The sequence below is a fragment of the Carcharodon carcharias genome, chromosome 9 (assembly GCF_017639515.1).
Source record: "Carcharodon carcharias isolate sCarCar2 chromosome 9, sCarCar2.pri, whole genome shotgun sequence".
NCBI lineage: Eukaryota > Metazoa > Chordata > Chondrichthyes > Lamniformes > Lamnidae > Carcharodon > Carcharodon carcharias.
Genome location: NC_054475.1, coordinates 47506959 through 47526650, shown reverse-complemented (window position 1 = coordinate 47526650; position 19692 = coordinate 47506959).

The window sequence follows — 19692 nt, the reverse complement described above, 5'->3', positions numbered from 1 at the left end:
GCTGACATTCCCCCAATACCTAACCATTCAAATAACATCTGATAAGTCAAAAGCAGTACTGAATTTATTCCCATAATCCATTCAGCTACTCTATACCAATTACAGATACAGCCATCTCTGATCACTTCTTTGTATTACTCTCCACTCACATCCCCCTTCCACCTCATTTTACCACTGGAAAACTATCGCTCAATTCACTAACAATTCAAAATTCCAGCTGTCTAGCCATTGGTGCTGTTTTCTGCTGCTACTGATTCCCTCAAGTGCACCCTTACTCCAGTCCCCAATAAACCCATTAGTCTCTCACTTGGTCATTCCCCCAGCACGGCCTTCATCTCTGGTTCGTTAGGAGATGCAGGCTTGACAGGATTTGGCAAACATCTGTTAACCATTCACAGCCAGATCTCGCTGGAGCAATGAAGCACTATTGGGTCCTGCTCACATCTGCTTAAGCTGCTCACATTTCAGGATCATCCTGGAATGCAAAGATAACCCCCAGCTTCCTTTCTCTACTACAACCACTTTCTTAAACCTCTCTCCCCTGCCTTCTTCATCCCTACCTCCAACAATAATTAAAAGAAGTTCATGTGAAGGCATGTGAATTTCTGCCTATCTCCAACTTCCCTTTCCTTAAAAGTCCTTTTGTCGCCACCTCTTTTTCTTCCTTTAAGGCACTGTTTAAACATTTTTTAAACTCTTTCATGGATGTGGGTGTTTCTGGCTAGGCCAGAATTTGTTGCTCCCCCCCAACTGTCCTTAAGAAGAGCCGCTGCCTTGAACTGCTGCAGTCCAGGTGGTGTCGGTACACCCAGAGTACTTTTAGGGAGGGAGTTTTGGAATTTTGACCCACCAACCATGAAGAGAAGTTACCAGTTTGACCAAGAGTTTGGCCATGTGCCCCAATATTGTCTTACTGGTATATGACTTGGTATCTAATTTTCCTTTGTAATGCTCCTGTGAAGCTCCATGGTACATTTTAGTACATTAAAAGTGTTGTATAATACAAATTGTTCTTGGAATTAGAATTTTTACAGCTGCTAAGCTCATAAAAATCAGAATTGTTACCATTAGAAAAATCCTATGTGAAATTATAATTGCCCTTTCTGCCTGCTTGGGATTTTCAAGTGGTTCCCCTTGTAACATATAAGCATTATATACATTTTTTTCTCTTTCTGTATCAGTTGAGTCAGTAAGTGCAATATACATAGGCTTGGTTGTCTAGCGAATCAAGATGTTGAATACATTGCAAGCTGACCTACATAGGTAGGTGTGCCACACTGAAGACAAATGCCTGTCAGATAGCTGATAAGTAAACTCTGAGATTTGAGACAACAGCTGCTGAAGGGCATTAGCTGGAAATAGGATATGTTTTTATACGGGGGATTGGTTCCTTCTACAAATGGGTTCCAGGGAGGAAAGAAGCTGTTGCCAAAGCTCTACAGCTCTAGTGACTAAGAACTGCCATTTGATAGCTTATGGTCTGCGTGCCCTTGCTGTAACTAGGAGGATTCTAGCAATATATTTACATTGTTAATATCTGGAGTCATGCAGGGCTAACAGTTGCCTAATTCATCAGCTAGCTTTGGGGGGAGGGAGAGGTACAGGGAGCCTTTGGGACTAAGTCTTAGTTTCTGGTCAAGCCTGCAGGTTATTGGTGGCTGGGGACTTGGTGATGGTAATGATGCTGACTGTTAATGAGAGATGATTATGTTCTCCCTTGTTGGAAATGGTCATTGCCTGGCACCTTTGTGGCACAAATGCTCCTTGACTCTTATCATCCTAAGTCTCAATGTTTAGCTTGTCTTGCAAGGCAGGCGTGGATGGCTGCATTATCTGCGAATATAGGAGCAGGAGTAGGCCACTCAGCCCATTGAGTCCGGCCCACCATCCAACATGATCACAGCTGATTATCCACTTCAATGCCTTTATCCCACACTATCCCCATATCCCTTTACGTGATTGGCGTTTAGAAATATGTCAATCTCTACATTAAACATACTCAATGACTGAACTTCCACAGCCATCTGGGTAAAGAATTCCAAAGATTCACAACCTTCTAAGTAAAAAGAATTCTCCTCATCTCAGTCCTAAATGGCTTCCCCTTATTTTGAAATTTCCCCAACCAGGGGAAATATCTTATTTGTATCTGGTTCCACACGCTATAAGATTGGTCTTATCGGCAACCTTGTAAGTAGGGCCCAAGCCATTTGCTCACCATGCAAGTTTGTTGCTGAAATAGGGCCATCAAAGGCATCCTGCAGGATAATGGTTACCCTGATTAGATCATTTCACACTGTATATCACATATACTCATGAATGGGCCCAAGGCCATCAATTTCGGCCCTGAAAAGTATCCGTCTACCTCAGATTACCCTGGAAGGGCATGGTATCGCAAAATTTGAGCAATAGGTGGAGCTAGCTGTTTCACGCTGCTACTACACAGTAGCAACACGAGTGGTATTAGCCACTAACAGGATGCTGCTCTCAAGCCAAAAAGAAGTTCTGCCTATCACACAGATGCGTAATGTGGTATATGAATTTCAGTGCCAGTGTGATGCTAGGTATGTAGGCCACACTTCCCAAAGAATGGTGGATCATATCAAACAGCACGTCCCAGCTACTGTTCGCAATGGGCAGGGTACGAATTGTACCCAACCAGCCTATGCTTGCAAAACTCAAAACACAGTGTCCAACATTAAATATGATTCGTGATTGGACAACAGCTGACAACCAATTTTAGATTGTCACTCGGGCTCGCAGTATGGCACATTTGCATGTACTGGAAGCTACATATATTAATACGCAGGGCTCTGTTCTTTGCAGACAGAAAGAACATATACATACATTGCGCCTGTTTCAGCTAAACAAAATAAGTAACAGCCATTCGCTGACTCATTCCTCAGGGCAATGCCTTGCCCAATCAGGGTCAAGCTGCCGGGTTTAAATTTCAAACAATGCTTGGCAGTTAACCGTCAGTCACCAGCGCTCTCTTCACATACAGCATAAATTGTTATTCTCCCCTTATATTGGTAGCCTTGCGAGTGTCCTGATCAGTGCAAGATGAAAAGCTTAGACATGTCTCTTTTTTTCAGCAATGTTTCACATGCATAAGGAACAGGAATAGACCATTCAACCCCATTAGCCTCTTCTGTCATTCAGTCAGATCATGGTTAATTAGTACCTTAACTCTATTTACACACCTTTGTTCCAAATTCCTTCATTCTCTTTTCTAATAAAAATCTCTCAGCCTTGCTCTTGAAAGCTTCAATTGATCAAGCATCTGCAGCCTTTTTGGTGAGAGAATTCCATCTTTCCACTGTCCTATATGTGGAAAAATGTTTTTTCATTATGGCCTCTTGTGATGGATTTGCCCACCAAAAGTAACATTCTTTATATCTACAAAACGTTCTGACGAAGAATCATTGACCTGAAACATTAACTCTGTTTCTCTCCACAGATGCTGCCTGACCTATTTCCAGCATTTTCTGTTTTTATTTCAGATTTCTAGCATCTGCAGTATTTTGCTTTTGTGCTCTGCATATCCACCTTATTGAGCCTCTTCACATATATTTTTTTTAAAAATCTCCTCAGAAGCATTTTGTCAGAAGACCCATTGTCACCCCTCAGCCACTCACCCTGCTCAGTCCATCCAGGTTGCATATTTTTCAGCTGAGCATTTGTGGTTTAAACCAGCATCCTACCACACCTTGGCACAGTATGCTGGCACTTGCCTGCTGCTAATCTCACTTAGAAAATGGTATACCAGGAATTTCTCAAATTGCTTTTAACATTTTACAATCATTGTATGGTATAGTGGAATCTGCCACATGATATAGTATTTTTTTTTCAATCTGCTGTATTAGAAGCTGTGTAGAGACATTAATACTGGCACTTGCTTCTCAGATATTATCACTGTCTAGTGGTTATACATGAATGGAAACTCCATGGGCAATCTGGGATTTATGGCGTCCCAGGCCTAAACATTAAGCAGCAAATTATGGATGATTTTAGCATAATAAAATGGAAATATTTACAGTTTATAAATATTGTATTTGTTTAATTAGTCCATATTAAAATTTGAAGGAAATAATTTTGCTAGAAAACATGTGAATTGAATTTCCCTTTGAGGGACTCTGGACTGGTGTTTATCAACATCAGTAGGTTTAACAAGAGTTTTAAAATTAAATTTTTAAATAGCTATTTTACCACATTTCTTTCTGGCTTTTTGGGGCCGCAAATGTTCTGTGAGTGGCTAATCTTCACGTGAGTGCTTAGAAAGTGAACGTGGTAGGCTATTTGACCAGGGAGAGGTTAATTGCTACACCCAATCCTATTTGCACCCAAGGCATACATTTGTGCTGGGGTCGGTGTTTAGCAATCAGGAATGGGTACCCCAAGCCCAGGAATGATGAGGCCAATTGCAAAGCTCATATTACTGGCCTGGCTGAGATTAGCTAACTTAAGGTAGACTAAGAATCAAACCCAAGACGTTTCGTTCTCTTTGGGCTTAGTGTTACATAAGCTAATGTACTGGAGTGCTCACAGTCAATTCTTTGGCCTAGAAATTCAAAGGTGCTGTGTCCAGTTTTTGGATGGCAAAGCCTCCAATCTGGTGGGTAAGAAGGATGCATGCATTTTCAGCTGGCAATATTGACTCCATTTCTCTGGCATCAGGAGTGCACATGAGACTATGGAAAACACCGAATAAGCTTTAGAATAGGATCTTGTGCTTATTTCAATTTTGATCTGCACTTGTGCATGACTCACTGTACAGAACTGCCTCAGCAACAAGTGCAATAACTGGCAGGAAGGACCTCTCACCAACAATATTCAAAGGGAACATGCAAAATTTACAGATTAATTGGTGGTTGATCATTTCAGGCTGCTGGTTAAATTTGTTTCATGGCCCATTTTATCACCCTGGAATGTTCCATTTTATTTTTAATTATTCATTCGCGGGATGTGGGCTTCGCTGGCTGGGCCAGCATTTATTGCCCATCCCTAGTTGCCCTTGGGAATGTGGTGGTGTGCTGTCTTCTTGAACTGCTGTAGTAGATGTGGTGTAGGTATACCCACAGTGCTGTTAAGAAGGGAGTTCCAGGATTTTGACCCAATGACAGTGAAGGAATGGCGATATATTTCCAAGTCAGGATGGTGAGTGACTTTGAGGGGAACTTCCAGGTGGTGGTGTTCCCATTTATCTGCTGCCCTTGTCCTTCTAGGTGGTGGTGGTCATGGGTTTGGAAGGTGCTGTCTAAGGAGCCTTGGTGAATTCCTGCAGTGCACCTTGTAGATGGTACATGCTGCTGCTGCTGTGCATCGGTGGTGGAGGGAGTGAATGTTTGTGGATGTGGTGCCAATCAAGCAGACTGCTTTGTACTGGATGATGTCCAGCATCTTCGGTGTTGTTGGAGCTGCAGTTATCCAGGCAAGTGGAGAGTATTCCATCACATTCCTGACTTGTGCCTTGTAGATGGTGGACAGGCTTTGGGGAGTCAGGAGGTGAGTTACTTGTCGCACGATTCCTAGCCTTTGATCTGCTCTTGTAGCCACAGTATTTATATGGCTAGTCCAGTTCAGTTTCTGGTCAATAGTAACCCCCCAGGATGTTGATAGTGCGGGATTCATTGATGGTAATGTCATTGAACATCAAGGGGCGATGGTTGGATTCTCTCTTGTTGGAGATGGTCATTGCCTGACACTTGTGTGGCGTGAATGTTACTTGCCACTTGTCAGCCCAAGTCTGGATATTGTCCAGGTCTTGCTGCATTTCAACATGGACTGCTTCGGTATCTGAGGAGTCATGAATGGTGCTGAACATTGTGCAATCATCAGCGAACCTTATGATGACCTTATGATGGAAGGAAGATCATTGATGAAGTAGCTGAAGATTGTTGGGCTTAGGACACTATCCTGAGGAACTCCTGCAATGATGTCCTGGAGCTGAGATGACTGACTGCCAACAACCACAGCCATCTTCCTTTGTGCTAGGTATGACTCCAAGCAGTGGAAAGTTTTCCCCCTGATTCCCATTGACTTCAGTTTTGCTAGGGCTCCTTGATGCCACACTCGGACAAATGCTGCCTTGATGTCATCTCACCTCGGGAGTTCAGCTCTTTTGTCCATGTTTGAACCAAGGCTGTAATGAAGTCAGGAGCTGAGTGGCCCTGGAGGAACCCAAATTGGTCATCAGTGAGCAGGTTATTGCTAAGCAAGTGCTGCTTGATAGCACTGTTGATGACCCATTCCATTGTTTGCATAGGAAAAGTATTTGCTGGCATTGCAGTATTTGGTTGCCTTATAACTAGTTTGACTGACTGGTGGCCAGGAGCAGATGCCAAAAGAGAGAGGAGGTAGGGACTGTGCACAAGGCTATTACCATGTGGGTAATTAGGAAACAATTCTCCTACCTCAACTTCATTAAGCAATGTTTGAGGTGCTGTTGCTTAACGGAGGAGGCTATCATAAAGTTATGACATTTGCTGCAGTTGTAACTTGAGCCAGGGCATGAACAGCACTGCCTATGGTTGCCAAGGTCCCCATGGCTCTTTTTATGCCATGGACCTCTTTCAGATTGCAGTAGGTGATATGAGCGACATATCCTAAGTTTGCAGTCTACAGCTGTATGAGGGAGGTAACTGAAACCTCCAGACCAAGAGGAATACTTACATTTCCTTCCTCAGCAGAAAAATCAGCATGAAGGAGCACTAGGCTTTGCTTGCTTTAAGGCTCCCCATTACCAGTTTGGCAGCTGTATCAATCCTAAGGGTTTCTACTCCCTCAATGTGTTGTCGAACAAGCAATCAACAAGCTCAGGTAAAGCTTCCATCGCCTGGACCATTCAGAAGGAACTGTGCAGTTCAACCCTGAGTGAGTATCCAGATTTGTGGATATCTGCTGCATACTCCATAACTTTGCCATCATGTGAGATAAGCCTTTATCACCACCTGGACAGCAAGAAGTGAGCTTTCATTACAAATGTGAGAGCTGTCAGGAGAGAGTTCTTGATGGTGAGTACCATTTTTGTATTGATAAACTTGGTACTTGGTCTCCATGTTGGATAGAATAATCTCTATTCTGTATATGAAGACTTGACACAAGGTGGAGCCTGACTCCTCCATGCTCTGTGACATGCAGGCTCACTGCAAGACTGCACAGTGCACCTATAATTTCCTGGAATAAGCCCATCAATATTCTTCAGTGGCTGGGGGCATCGCTCTGAGCCCTCTATGGCTGAACTAATAATCAATCTCTTCCTCTGGCATACTCGCATCTGTGGCGATCTGCACATTGGCTGGTGATTCATCATGTGAATACTTCCCTCTTTCCTAGACTATAAAGTACGTGTGGTGCCAATGTCTGAGCTGGTGCTTGGGAAGATGAAATTGAGTGATGGCTATTCTTCCTCAGCTGGTCTCCATTTCATTAGCACCTGAAATGAAAGAAAAGGACAAGTGTTATTTTTTTAGTATGCAGGAGAGCAGAACAAGAGAAGTCTCCACAGCAAAAACATTTGCAGTTGAATGAACATCACACACTGCCTGTGACACAAGCCCTGCCCTGAGCACCTTGTCCCTTCATATTTGTATTCTTGCATGATTGAATTGCTAGACCATGATAACTACTTAAGGCAATGAAAAATTAAAACCAACAGATGTAGCTTTAATGTTTCTGAACAAATCATTTTAAGTTCTCTGCTGTTAACAGTTGTAGAGTTCACATTGATTTGCACACAGTGCTATATTTATAGAATAGTGATTATGTCTGCATTTTGTCTCGACTCACTGGGGATAGTGCGCTGTAATATCAAACCCCAGTGTTCTCCGAGCCACCACAAATGTGGAAAGATTGCCCTAATTCTACCTGTTTAATTAGATTAACAGAATATGAGCACCAGGTTTGTAAACTTAATAAGTTAATAATTGTTATTAAACCAATTGTCTTTAACTAGTGGCAAAAGAAAGAAATGTAACTGCTAACTTCTAACTCAATAACTTAAAACTCTACCCCCTCTTAAATCCCTTTACACACATACACACACACACACACACAAACACACACACACACTCAAGACACATAAGACACACAAAATATGGATTTTAAGGGTGGGATAAAACAGTTCAATTGCACCAATCCGGAGTAAGGATTCAAGGGGTTGATTTTGATCGATGTCTTCCAAATTCCTTTCAGTTCTTGTTGATGATACAAGATTGTCTTCCAGCACTTCACTGGTTGAGAATTTGCTTTTCAATGTCTCTCACAGTGGTTTTCCCCATTTCTTTTTAATAGGGGTTTCCGCAGAGAATGAAGAGGTTATGGAGATATGAGGAAAAGAGATTTTAGATATTTTCTCTTTGTAGGCCAGGAGCTTTCTGCTGCACTGCTACCATATAAAACCCTGGTCACCTGGTCAGGAACCAATTAAAATGCTGTTGTCAGGCAGCTCCCTTGGTCCAGGACTCCTTTCCAGCACCATCCTGTCTTTCATGGCACATTCTTTTCCAGGACTGCAACATTGTATATATCTCTCATCCTGTCCCAGTAGATATGTCCTTTGAACTGCAGCCATTGTAATTCTAATTCGCAGTCCAACAGAAAATTAAAAGATATGTTCTTTACAACAGTCCAACAGAAATAAAAAGATTTCACCCACATAACCTGATAATCAAAGCCATTGGTTGGATCATGGCACTGTGAAACATATTGGGACATTTTTTTAGTTAAAAGGTGCCAGATAAATGCAGTTGTTGTTCAATGTAATCTCCAAACCAATGGGCAAAACCCCAGAATCCCATGTAATGAAAACAAGACCTGGCTTATGCATTCACCATAACCCAGTGCCCCTCCTAATAACATATAATTTGTATAATTCACCAGTAAAATATTCCAAGATCCTGTGAGATTCTGTTTTCTAGCCCGTCTTTAATAAAGACACATGCATCATCACACCAACTGACTGCTGTCAATGCTGTTACCTTAAAAAAAAACAATTTACTGCTCTTCACATATAAGAATATTGTTGACAATAATAATGCGCTAAAGCTTCAGTCTACAGGGTATGGTGTCATTGGAATGCTTTAGTTGGATTGCTATGAAACATCTTACCGATGTGGATTTATGAAGGCCTTCTACTGATTAACCACCAATATAACTAAGAGCCACAAATTTAAAAATAGAGCCACACACAGCCTGATGATCTGATGGTAATGCACAATGTAATCAGCGCCTTTCTCTTGGTCTAGGCATAGGAATGGGCTTACCTTTCTCTCTGTTTGACCACATCCTACCCATTTGAAGGGCTGATAAGTGATCTGATCCCAGAGCTTCCTCTTTGAACTGCATGGCTGACATTAGGATCATTAGGTACTTATGTTATGAAAAAAGTTATCGATGTGAACCTGTTTCTTACTGTGCTGGAGGGAAGTGTTTTGAACAGGCTAGCAGTAGGCCAATGTTTTATTTTTGTACACCTAGGAGGAGAATTCGTAACTTTTCCTTGTCAGTCATTGCCTGAATCTGGATATCTTGGGAGCTTAAATATGAGTGAGTTTTTTCTCACTAGGCCAGGTTCTCTTCCCTAACTTGACTATGCACTCCTGAACCATCTCCTTTCTTTTGTCCCTAGACTGGAAGTTAGCAATTTATTTTTGACTCCTTCCCTGTCCAGGGGATGTCCAAAAGAGTTGCCAATTAAGCTGTAAACAACCCTTCCTTGGGGGAAAGCTCTCTGGCAACTACCTCTGCTGAGTTAAAATGAATAGGACCATCCCACCAATAGTAAGTGTGGATGATTAATGGAATGTTAAATACATTTGTTTTGACTAGACAATTTGGATTCTTCATTGCTCACAGTGCTACTCTTTAGAGAATTTGACCCCTTGAGTGTGGCATTCACCTTGATAACATTTTGATATTAATTACACCAAGAGCTTTCTATTACAAAATAGTCAAAAATTCATAGGTAGAGGGTGTAAAGCATAAAGACATGTATGTATATTGAAGTAGTCATCTGTTTGCACCAAACAGCAAATGTAAATATTCTGAGTAGGCCAGTGACATGGAGTTATTTGCTTTTTATATTTAGAATGGATTAACTCAATACAATTTTAAAAATGGGTGTCATTCTGTAGCCTATTAAACATCACTGATGGTAGGACTGAGTTTGTAAATGAGTGTTTGACTGCTGCACAGTTTAAAATACATCTATTAACCTGCTATAGGATAATTAGAAAGCAGAGCTTTACAAGCCAGAAAGCAAGGAGAACATTTGGAAATGACATAAAGCTTGCTTTTTCATCCGCAGGTCTGTGTTGTTGTGTTCATCTTTCATCTGCAGACCTGCAGTCATGCCCTTCAAATGCCTTTCCCAGAGGACAGCTGTGTCCTATCACAGCATTTCTGGCTTATTAAAGGAAGAGGTGGCTCCTACAGGGAAGGCGATATAAAGCAGGGCATTCTTTGATTTTTACTGTCTTTTATTTAAAGCTGCAGCAGCATCTTCATTAATTGGAATTAAATTATTTTGTTGGAAGTCCTTTCTTTTTGAAGCTCAGAAAATGAGTTTGCTGTTTTAATTACAAACACATGAGGATCCTCTTTGTAGAAAATATGCAAAATTCACTACTCTCATCTTGGATACAACAGAAATGTGTTGTATGTAAGGATCCATAGGTATTTAATTCTAAACCAAGTTCATATTTCTAGAGTCATAGTTTGAATTGATGTTTTCTGTTTACTTAAGTTTTGAATTGTACCGTAATACAAATTTAATCAAGCAGGCTCCACAAAACATTTTATTAACTCAATCAAATTGCAGGACCATGAATCACTGGTTCCCAAATTCATCTGCTTGGTCTTATTTTTAATTGGTTGTTTTGTGACTGAACTAATCACATTCCACCAAAATCATTTCTGTGGCATAAAACCACCTTGACCATTCATCAACCACCCCTAAATATACACCTTAAATAAAATCTGCTAAGATAAAAATTTAAGAATTCAAACAGAAAAGTCAAAAAATTGGATTCAACCACTTTCTTACTCCTCATTCCACAAGCTGCACGTTCCATATTCTGGTCTTCTTGTTCCTTGAACTGAAGATGGTGTTGCCAGTGTCCACCAAGCTTACCATCACTAAACTTCTTCTACATGACCAATCCTTCCAGATGAGAGTAGGTGGCATTGCGAGCATATTCAAGTTTGTTATCCATCACTGCATCCAAGAGGTGATGGATGTCATGTACGTGAGCGTTCATTGTTTTCCCTCGAACCACAGAGAAGCAGGATGAGTGAACATGTGGCTTTGTCAGAGTAGCTGGATTCCCAATTGTGCAGCCACCTGCCAACCCAAATATCAACAGGGCAATAAACAGAACCATCAAACTATCCTGGCAACAGCCACAACATTTTCATAATAAGGCAGTTTGTTGTTCTTGCTGTCTTAGTGTCAGCACAAGGAACTAGAGGTCGACTGCTTGGAAACATGAGATATCCCCTGTACGCATTGCTGACTTCCCCCCTGCCACCCGACTGTGCAAGGACAACAGGGCTATGAGAGCTATGCTGACACAAAGAACATCGTGGAACAGACCATCAGCTGTCTTGAGCCACATTTCCACTGCCCGGACTGCCCAGGGGGTGTCCTATGATACTCATTGGAGAGTGTCTGCTGTGTCCTCCACACCTTTGCTATTATGGGGGTTCAGCTATTGCCACTGCACAAAAAGAAGGTACCTTGGGAAGAGGAGGCATCTCAGATCCCTTTGTTCTGGACTAGCTGGCCAGGAGTACCTACTGAGACTCTGGTTCCCATAGTAAGTTTTTTTTTATTCATTCATGGAATGGGGGGTGTTGTTGGCTAGGCCAGCATTTATTGCCCTTCCCTAACTGCCCTTGAGAACTGAGTGGCTTGCTAGGCCATTTCAAAGGGCAGTTAAGACTCAACCACATTGCTGTGAGTCTGGGATCACATGCAGCCCAGACCAGATAAGGACAGCAGATATCCTTCCCTAAAGGGCATTAGCAAACCAGATGGGTTTTATGACAATCAATAATGGTTTCATCGTCATCATTAGACTTTTAATTCCAGATTTTTTTTTGATTAAATTGAAATTTCACCATCTGCCTTGGTGGGATTTGAACCCAAGTCCCCAGAGCATTACCCTTGGTCTCTGGACTACTAGTCCAGTGACAATACTACTACACCACTGCCTCCCATTACCACCATTGTGCCACAATTCCCCACCCTCCCGTCTGTTTGCAGCGCATCATCACAACGTCCTTTTGGTCAAAACCCTTCCAGAAAGGCCAAAACCCTGCAATAAAAGCCACCAGCAACAAACCTTTCCAGAACAACTTTATCCAATAACATATCCAACAATACAAACAAAAATGAACTATTCACCTTTGTGTATAGCCTTCTTGCCTTTGTTTAGCTCCTGTGCAGTGCTACCACAGCAGCTGCAGTAGGGATGGTATAAGGCTGCTAACTTTCATGGGGGAAGGCAGCAGAAGGTCTTTCAGGATACCCTTGAGCAGCTCTGGGCCTTGAAGGAATGGGTGGCAACAGTCTGGGCTGGCTGTCTGAATGGCAACAGCAGGGCTGCTGGTGGGAGCACACTGTCATCCTGATAGAGGATGGCAGGTTCACGTTCCCTGGAGCTACTGCTACTCCTCTGGGGTGGCACCTCAGCAATCCTAGTAAGCTGTTGGAGGACAGATTGCTGGAGTACTGAGAGAGCGTGCATGCCATTTTGAGCACTGGAAACCACAGCCATGATGACAGCAGTCTGAGCCTACATGGTAGCAAGCAAGAATCTCCTGACCTCCATCTGAGGTTCCACTGCCACGGCACTGAGAAGTTTGATAGCTTCTGCCTGTGCTGCATTGGGAGCTCAGTTGCTGGTCACCAAACACTGCATTACAACTGGGTCTGCAAGCCATAGAGTTGGCCACCATTTCCATGAAGGAACGGAGGGCTCTCAGATTCTGCGTAATGCCCTGAGGAGCCGGACTGCTCCATGCTGCTTGAGAGGCTGCCTGGCAGACCTGCCAATGCATCAAACATCTCGGTGTGCATGTTCAGCGGTGCTTTCCTGCAGGTCACCCCAAGAACATCCTCATCTGAGTCTCCTGCAGCAGAATTCATGTGTGACCTAGCCCTTTGGGGAGCTGGCAGCCAAATTGTCCTATCCCCTTGGTTGTCTGTAACCCCTTCATGCCCAGTGACTCACCACGTGCTGATCCCAACTTCTAAGATTCTGGTACTGTGCGTACTTGAGCTGGTGCCTCCAAGAATCAGACCAAATGATGTTGCTTCTTCATCAGAAGTGTCATGCATCTTTCGTCCTTCCTTCTGAGGTTGCAATGGCTGGCCAGGTGGTGGTTCTTCAGCATTTGAAAGCAGAAAATTAGAAGGGGGCAATTGAGGTGAGGGAAGAGTGGATGGGTGGAAAGCAGGAGATCCACAGTCACACTATCTCTAGCTTGCACAATGCAGGAAAGCTGGGCCAGGTGGGATTTGAAAAGGGCCTTAAAGCAGAAACATATTTTCATGGGGCAGCCTGCAGGAAAACATCACTGAATGTGCACACTGAGATGTTTGGTGCATTGGCAGGCCTGCCAGGCAGTCTCTAATCACTCTCCAACAACATGGAAGAGTCCAGATCTTCAAGGCATTATGCAGAATCCTAGAACCCATCCTTTCACCCTGAAAAGTCTCAGTGGTGCCGGATGCAATGGCCTCTGCCAAAGCCATCCCCATGATGTGGAGTGTTGTCTTCTCCAGCTGGCTACGGTGATGCAGTTGTACCTGTCCTCTGCTTCTGCTTTGCTCCCAGTGATTATGGACCACTTTGTCCTGCAAGAGTAAGGGAAGAATTTCAGTGATTGTGTTGCAGTTGTTTGGTGATGTGCCTGCCACAGCTCAGTAGTTGGCATATGTGGAAGCAGCAAGAGGTGGGTGGGAGGCTGGCATCATTCAAAGAAATGCAAGGATGAGGTGGAGCATCTGAATATTAGGTTTGAGTCCTGAATACGATTTGTGAGTGATGGATGGTGTATTGAGCAGTGTGAAAGGTTGGTGGTGGTGTGAAGATGACATGTGAAGGTTCATTCACTGACCTTGACTATCCACATGAGATTATTGAACTGCTGCCAGGTCCTCAGGGCAAGATTCTGTGAGTTTACCATCCTGTCACCTCCTTCCATTCCCTTCTGAGGGTGTTCCTTGAGGGCCTCCTGGTGTCCTGTGGAAACATGGCCCCCTCTCCTCCTGTCAGCACCCTGGCACTGTATTTGAGAACCTTGAAGCCCTCTTCCCTGTTGCTGCATTTAGGGTACTATCCCTTGCGACCAATTCCTGCAGAGGCAGTCAGCAGCAGCTACCTTGTGATCAATGCAGCTCCACTTTAAGAGGAACAGAGTTTCTGGGACACCTGATAGCCCTGCTGGAACCCCTTTTGAATGCTCAGACAGCTGGCAGCGGTGGTCATCCTCAGCTGAATGCTCAAGCCATGGCAGTGAAGAGTCAGCATGAAGTTTGTATGCTGCCTGCCTCAATGGGACCAGACACAGGTTGATTGCAACAAGTAGCTTTTAGCCTCTTTCCCATCCCATTCTTGTTTGGTAGAAGAGTGCCACATTCTGCACCCTCTCCACATCTCGTTTCTTAACTGAACCAGAAGGAATTGAATATCCATCAAAAATTTGGCAGTTTCCCCATAAATAAGATGCATCATCGATGGCTTCACATGTCAGTAAATTAAATTCCTTCTCCATATTGTATTATGAAATAACATCTCCAGCTTGGACCACATGCATTCTATATCATTTCCATTTTAAATCTTAAATACATGGTAATATATGATACAATGATGGGAGTGAAGGACTAGGTGACAATACCAATCCAAGTATAACTAACTGACGAGGAGATGATGGTGTAATGGTAATATCACTGGAGCAGTAATCCAAAGGCCTAGGCTAATGCCCTGGGGACATGGGTTTGAATCCCAGCATGGCAGCTGTTGGAAGTCAGTTAGTAAATCTGGAATTAAAAAGCTAGCCCTGGTAATAGTGACCATGGCCTAAATTTTTCCAGTCCTGCCCACCATGGGAATCGTTGCAGGCAGAATGTACCAGCAAAAGGTCCATTGACTTCGGGTGGGAATTTCCAGTCCATCAACAGGACAGAACCACCAGAGGTGATGGCACTGTGGTATACAGTCAGGAGGAAGTTGTCCTGGAAGTTCTCAAGATCAGCTCTGGACCCCATGAAGTCTCATGGCATCAAGTCAAACATGGGCACAGAAACCTCCTGATTATTACTAATTGCGCCCGCCCCCGCCCTCTTCCCCTCAACCTTCAGCTGAATCAGTACTCCTCCATATTGAACACCAATTAGAGGAAGCACTGAGGGCACAGAATGTACTCTGGGTGGGTGACTTCAATGTCCAGCACCCAAGAGGGGTTCAATAGCACCACTACAGACCAAGCTGCTAGCTGGGTCCTAAAGGACATAGCTGCTAGACTGGGTCTGCGATGAGGGAATCAACTAGGGGGATAAACATACTTGACCTTGTCCTCACCAAGCTACCTGTCGCAGATGCATCTGTCCATGATCGTATTGGTAGGAGTGACCATTGCACAATCCTTGTGGAGACAAAGTCCCATCTTCACATTGAGGATATCCTCCATCATGTTGTGTGGCACTGCCACCGTGCTAAATGGGATATATTTTGAACAGATCTAGCAACTCAAAAGTGGGCATCCGTGAGGTGCTGTGGGCCATCAGCAGTAGCAAAATTGTACACAACCACAACCTGCAACCTCATGGCCCAGCATATTCCCCACTCTGCCATTACCATCAAGCCAGGGGATCAACTCTAGTTCAATGAAGAGTGCAGGAGGGCATGCCAGGAGCAGCACCAGGCATACCTAAAAATGAGGTGTCAACCTGGTGAAGCTATAACACAGGACTACTTGCATGCCAAACAGCAAAAACAGCATCCAATAGACAGAACTAAGCAATCCCACAACCAACAGATCCGATCTAAGCTTTGCAGTCCTGCCACATCCAGTCATGAATGGTGATGGGCAGTTAAACAACTAACAGGAGGAGGGGACTCCACAAATATCCCCATCCTCAATGATGGAGGAGTCCTTCCTGAGGTCCTCAGCAATATAAATGCCAGTCTTCAGTCAATTTGATTCACTCCACGTGATATCAAGAAATGGCTGAAGGCATTGTATACTGCAAAGGCTGGGGGTCCTGAGAACATTCCAGCAATATTACTGAAGACTTGTACTCCGGAATAGCTGCGCCCTTAGCTAAGCTGTTCCGGTATAGCTACAACACTGGCATCTACCCAACAATGTGGAAAATTGCCCAGGTAAGTCCAACCCGGTCGATTACTGCCTAATCAGTCTAATCTCAATCATCAGCAAAGTGATGGAAAGTGCCATTGACAGTGCTATCAGGCGGCACTTACTCAGCATTAGCCTGCTTACTGACACTCAATTTGGATTCTGCCAGGGCCACTCTGCTCCTGACCTCATTACTGCCTTCATTCAATCATGGACAAAAGAGCTGAACTTGAGATGAGGTGAGAGTGACTGCCCATGACATCAAGGCAGCGTTTGACTAAGTGTGGCATCGAGGAGCCCTAGCAAAACTGGAGTCAATAGGAATTGAGGAAAACTCTCCGCTGGGTGGAGTCATACCTCGCACAAATGAAGATGGTTGTGGTTGCTGGAGGCCAATCATCTCAGTCCCAGGACGTGACTGCAGAAGTCCCTCAGGGTAGTGTCCTAGGCCCAACCAGCATCAGCTGCTTCATCAATGACCTTCCTTCCATCATAAGGTCAGAAGTGAGGATGTTCACTGATGATTGCACAATGTTCAGCATCATTCACAACCCTTCAGATACTGAAGCAGTTGGTGCCCTTATGCAGCAAGAGCTGGACATCATTTAGGCTTGGGCTGACAAGTGGCAAGTAACATTCACAGCACACAAGTGTCGGGCAATGACCATCTCCAACCAAGAGAGAATCCAACCATCGCCCCTCGATATTCAATAGCATTACCATCGCTGAATCCCCCCACTATCTACATCCTGTGGGCTGCCATTGACTAGAAATTGAACTGTCATATAAGAGCAGGTCAGAGGCTGGGAATTCTGCAGTGAGTATCTCACTTCTGGACTCCCTAAAGCCTGTCCACTATCTGCAAGGCACAAGTCAGGAGTTTGATGGAATACTCTCCACTTGCCTGGATGAGTACAGCTCCAACAACGCTGAAGAAACACAACACCATCCAGAACAAAGCAGACCACTTAAATGGCACTCCAACCACCACTTTCAATATTCACTCCCTCCACTACTGATGGACAGTTGTAGCAGTGTCTATCATCTGCACTGCAGCAACTCACCAAGACTCCTTCTACAGCACATTCCAAACCCGTGACCTCTACCACCCAGCAGGACAAGGGCTGCAGATGCATGGGAACACTACCACCTGGAAGTTCAACTCCAAACTACACACCATCCTGACTTGGAACTATATCGCCATTCCTTCACTGTCGATGGGTCAAAATCCTAGAACTCCCTGCGTAACAGCACTGTGATTGTACCTATACCACATGCACTGCAGTGGTTTAAGAAGGCAGCTTACCACCACCTTTTCAAGGGAATTAGGGATGGGCAATAAATGCTGGCCTAGCCAGCAATGCTCACATCCTGTGAAAGCGTAAAAAAAAGCCAACTAAATTCCACAGCACTTTCTATTAAATGAACATGCAAAAGGGTTTTTGGGAATTTTAATAGCCATTACGAGTAACCAGTTAGCTTTTGCAATTTTCCACTCGTTGCAGAATCTCCTCAGGAGCCATCAGTAAGTCATCTGATTTGGCAGCACTAAATGAGTCCATATTGGAAAATTGAAAACTATTAAATGAAATTGCCAAGCTGCTGAATTTAATACCAGATTAACCTTAATAGTTGCATTTCAAAGAAAATAACACATCTTAGCATTCCATTGAGTTGCTTTTAAATTCAGCACATAAGGATTATCAGGTTGGTTTAACTGTTTGGAGAGCCGGGGAGTAAATGGAACTGAAAGTTGAACTGTTTCTGCATTGCTAATTGTACATCCCATAAAATGAAAACCTACCCCTCAATTTCAACATGGCTGCTCTTAATGTTGAAGAGGTCAACTCAAAGTACCTTTAACAACTTTTTGTGTATTAAAGCAACTTACTTATGCAATGTCTAGGTATCAATTAAGTAAATTTTGTGATTTAAGTCATGGTATGAAACTTCCCTTAAAATCACTAGTGTTGAATTTGAGTCTGTGTAGTCTGTGTAGTGCAAGTTGACATTGATACAGGTGATGCAAAAATAGCAAGTAGTATCTAGGATTGATCATCCTTTATTGGTTGCTAGTAATTTAATCAGCATAAGTGAAGACAAGTGAGGTAATGGAACACTAATCAAATGATCACCACACTCTTAAATCACAGAAATGAAGTTATATGGTCAAGGAGAGCCACTTTGTTAATAGAACTGTTTAATGTTATTCAATAACTATATGTGGGAGAATCAGTTAGAAAACTCCAAAATGTAGCTATGGCTGGTATTTATGAAATTGTAGTCACAGTACAGACCGTACTCAACCAGCCCATGCTTGCAAAACTCAAAACATAGTGTCCAACTTTAGGTGTGATTTTGCAATTGGACAACATTTGCTTAAAAAAATGTCCTAATTGTGCTAAGAATTATACTGAAAACTTTGCAGACAGAAGGAGCATGTTCATGCGTTGCGCCTTTTTCAACTAAACAAAAGCTTGGGGAACAGCCATTCCCTTGTTCATTCTACATGGCAATGCCTTCACCAGAGTTGACCTGCCTGGTTTAAATCTGCACAAAAGCTTGTCAGTTAATTGTTCCCTGATGCATTCTCCATAGCAATGCCTCTACCAATCAGAGCCCACTTGCCAACCAATCAGCACGCACTTTCTTCTCATGCAGCATAAATTGTTGCTCCCTTTACTACTGGTATTCTTGTAAACTAAAACAAAAACAGAATTACCTGGAAAAACTCAGCAGGTCTGGCAGCATCGGCGGAGAAGAAAAGAGTTGACGTTTCGAGTCCTCATGACCCTTCGACAGAACTACAAGGGAATGGCTGTTCCCCAAGCTTTTGTTTAATTGAAAAAGGCGCAACGCATGAACATGCTCCTTCTGTCTGCAAAGTTTTCAGTATAATTCTTAGCACAATTAGGATATTTTTTTAAGCAAATGTTGTCCAATTGCAAAATCACACCTGAAGTTGGACACTATGTTTTGAGTTTTGCAAGCATGGGCTGGTTGAGTACGGTCTGTACTGTGATTACAATTTCATAAATACCAGCCATAGCTACATTTTGGAGTTTTCTAACTGATTCTCCCACATATAGTTATTGAATAACATTAAACAGTTCTATTAACAAAGTGGCTCTCCTTGACCATAACTTCATTTCTGTGATTTAAGAGTGTGGTGATCATTTGATTAGTGTTTTTATTCTTGTAAACTATCCTGATAAGTGCAAGATGAAAAGCTTTGACAGCGTGTCTCTTTTCTCAGCAATACTGAAATTTTAATTGTCTCAGATAGTCTTGGATCTTAGAAAGCTAAAATCAGGTATCTCTCTGGAATAC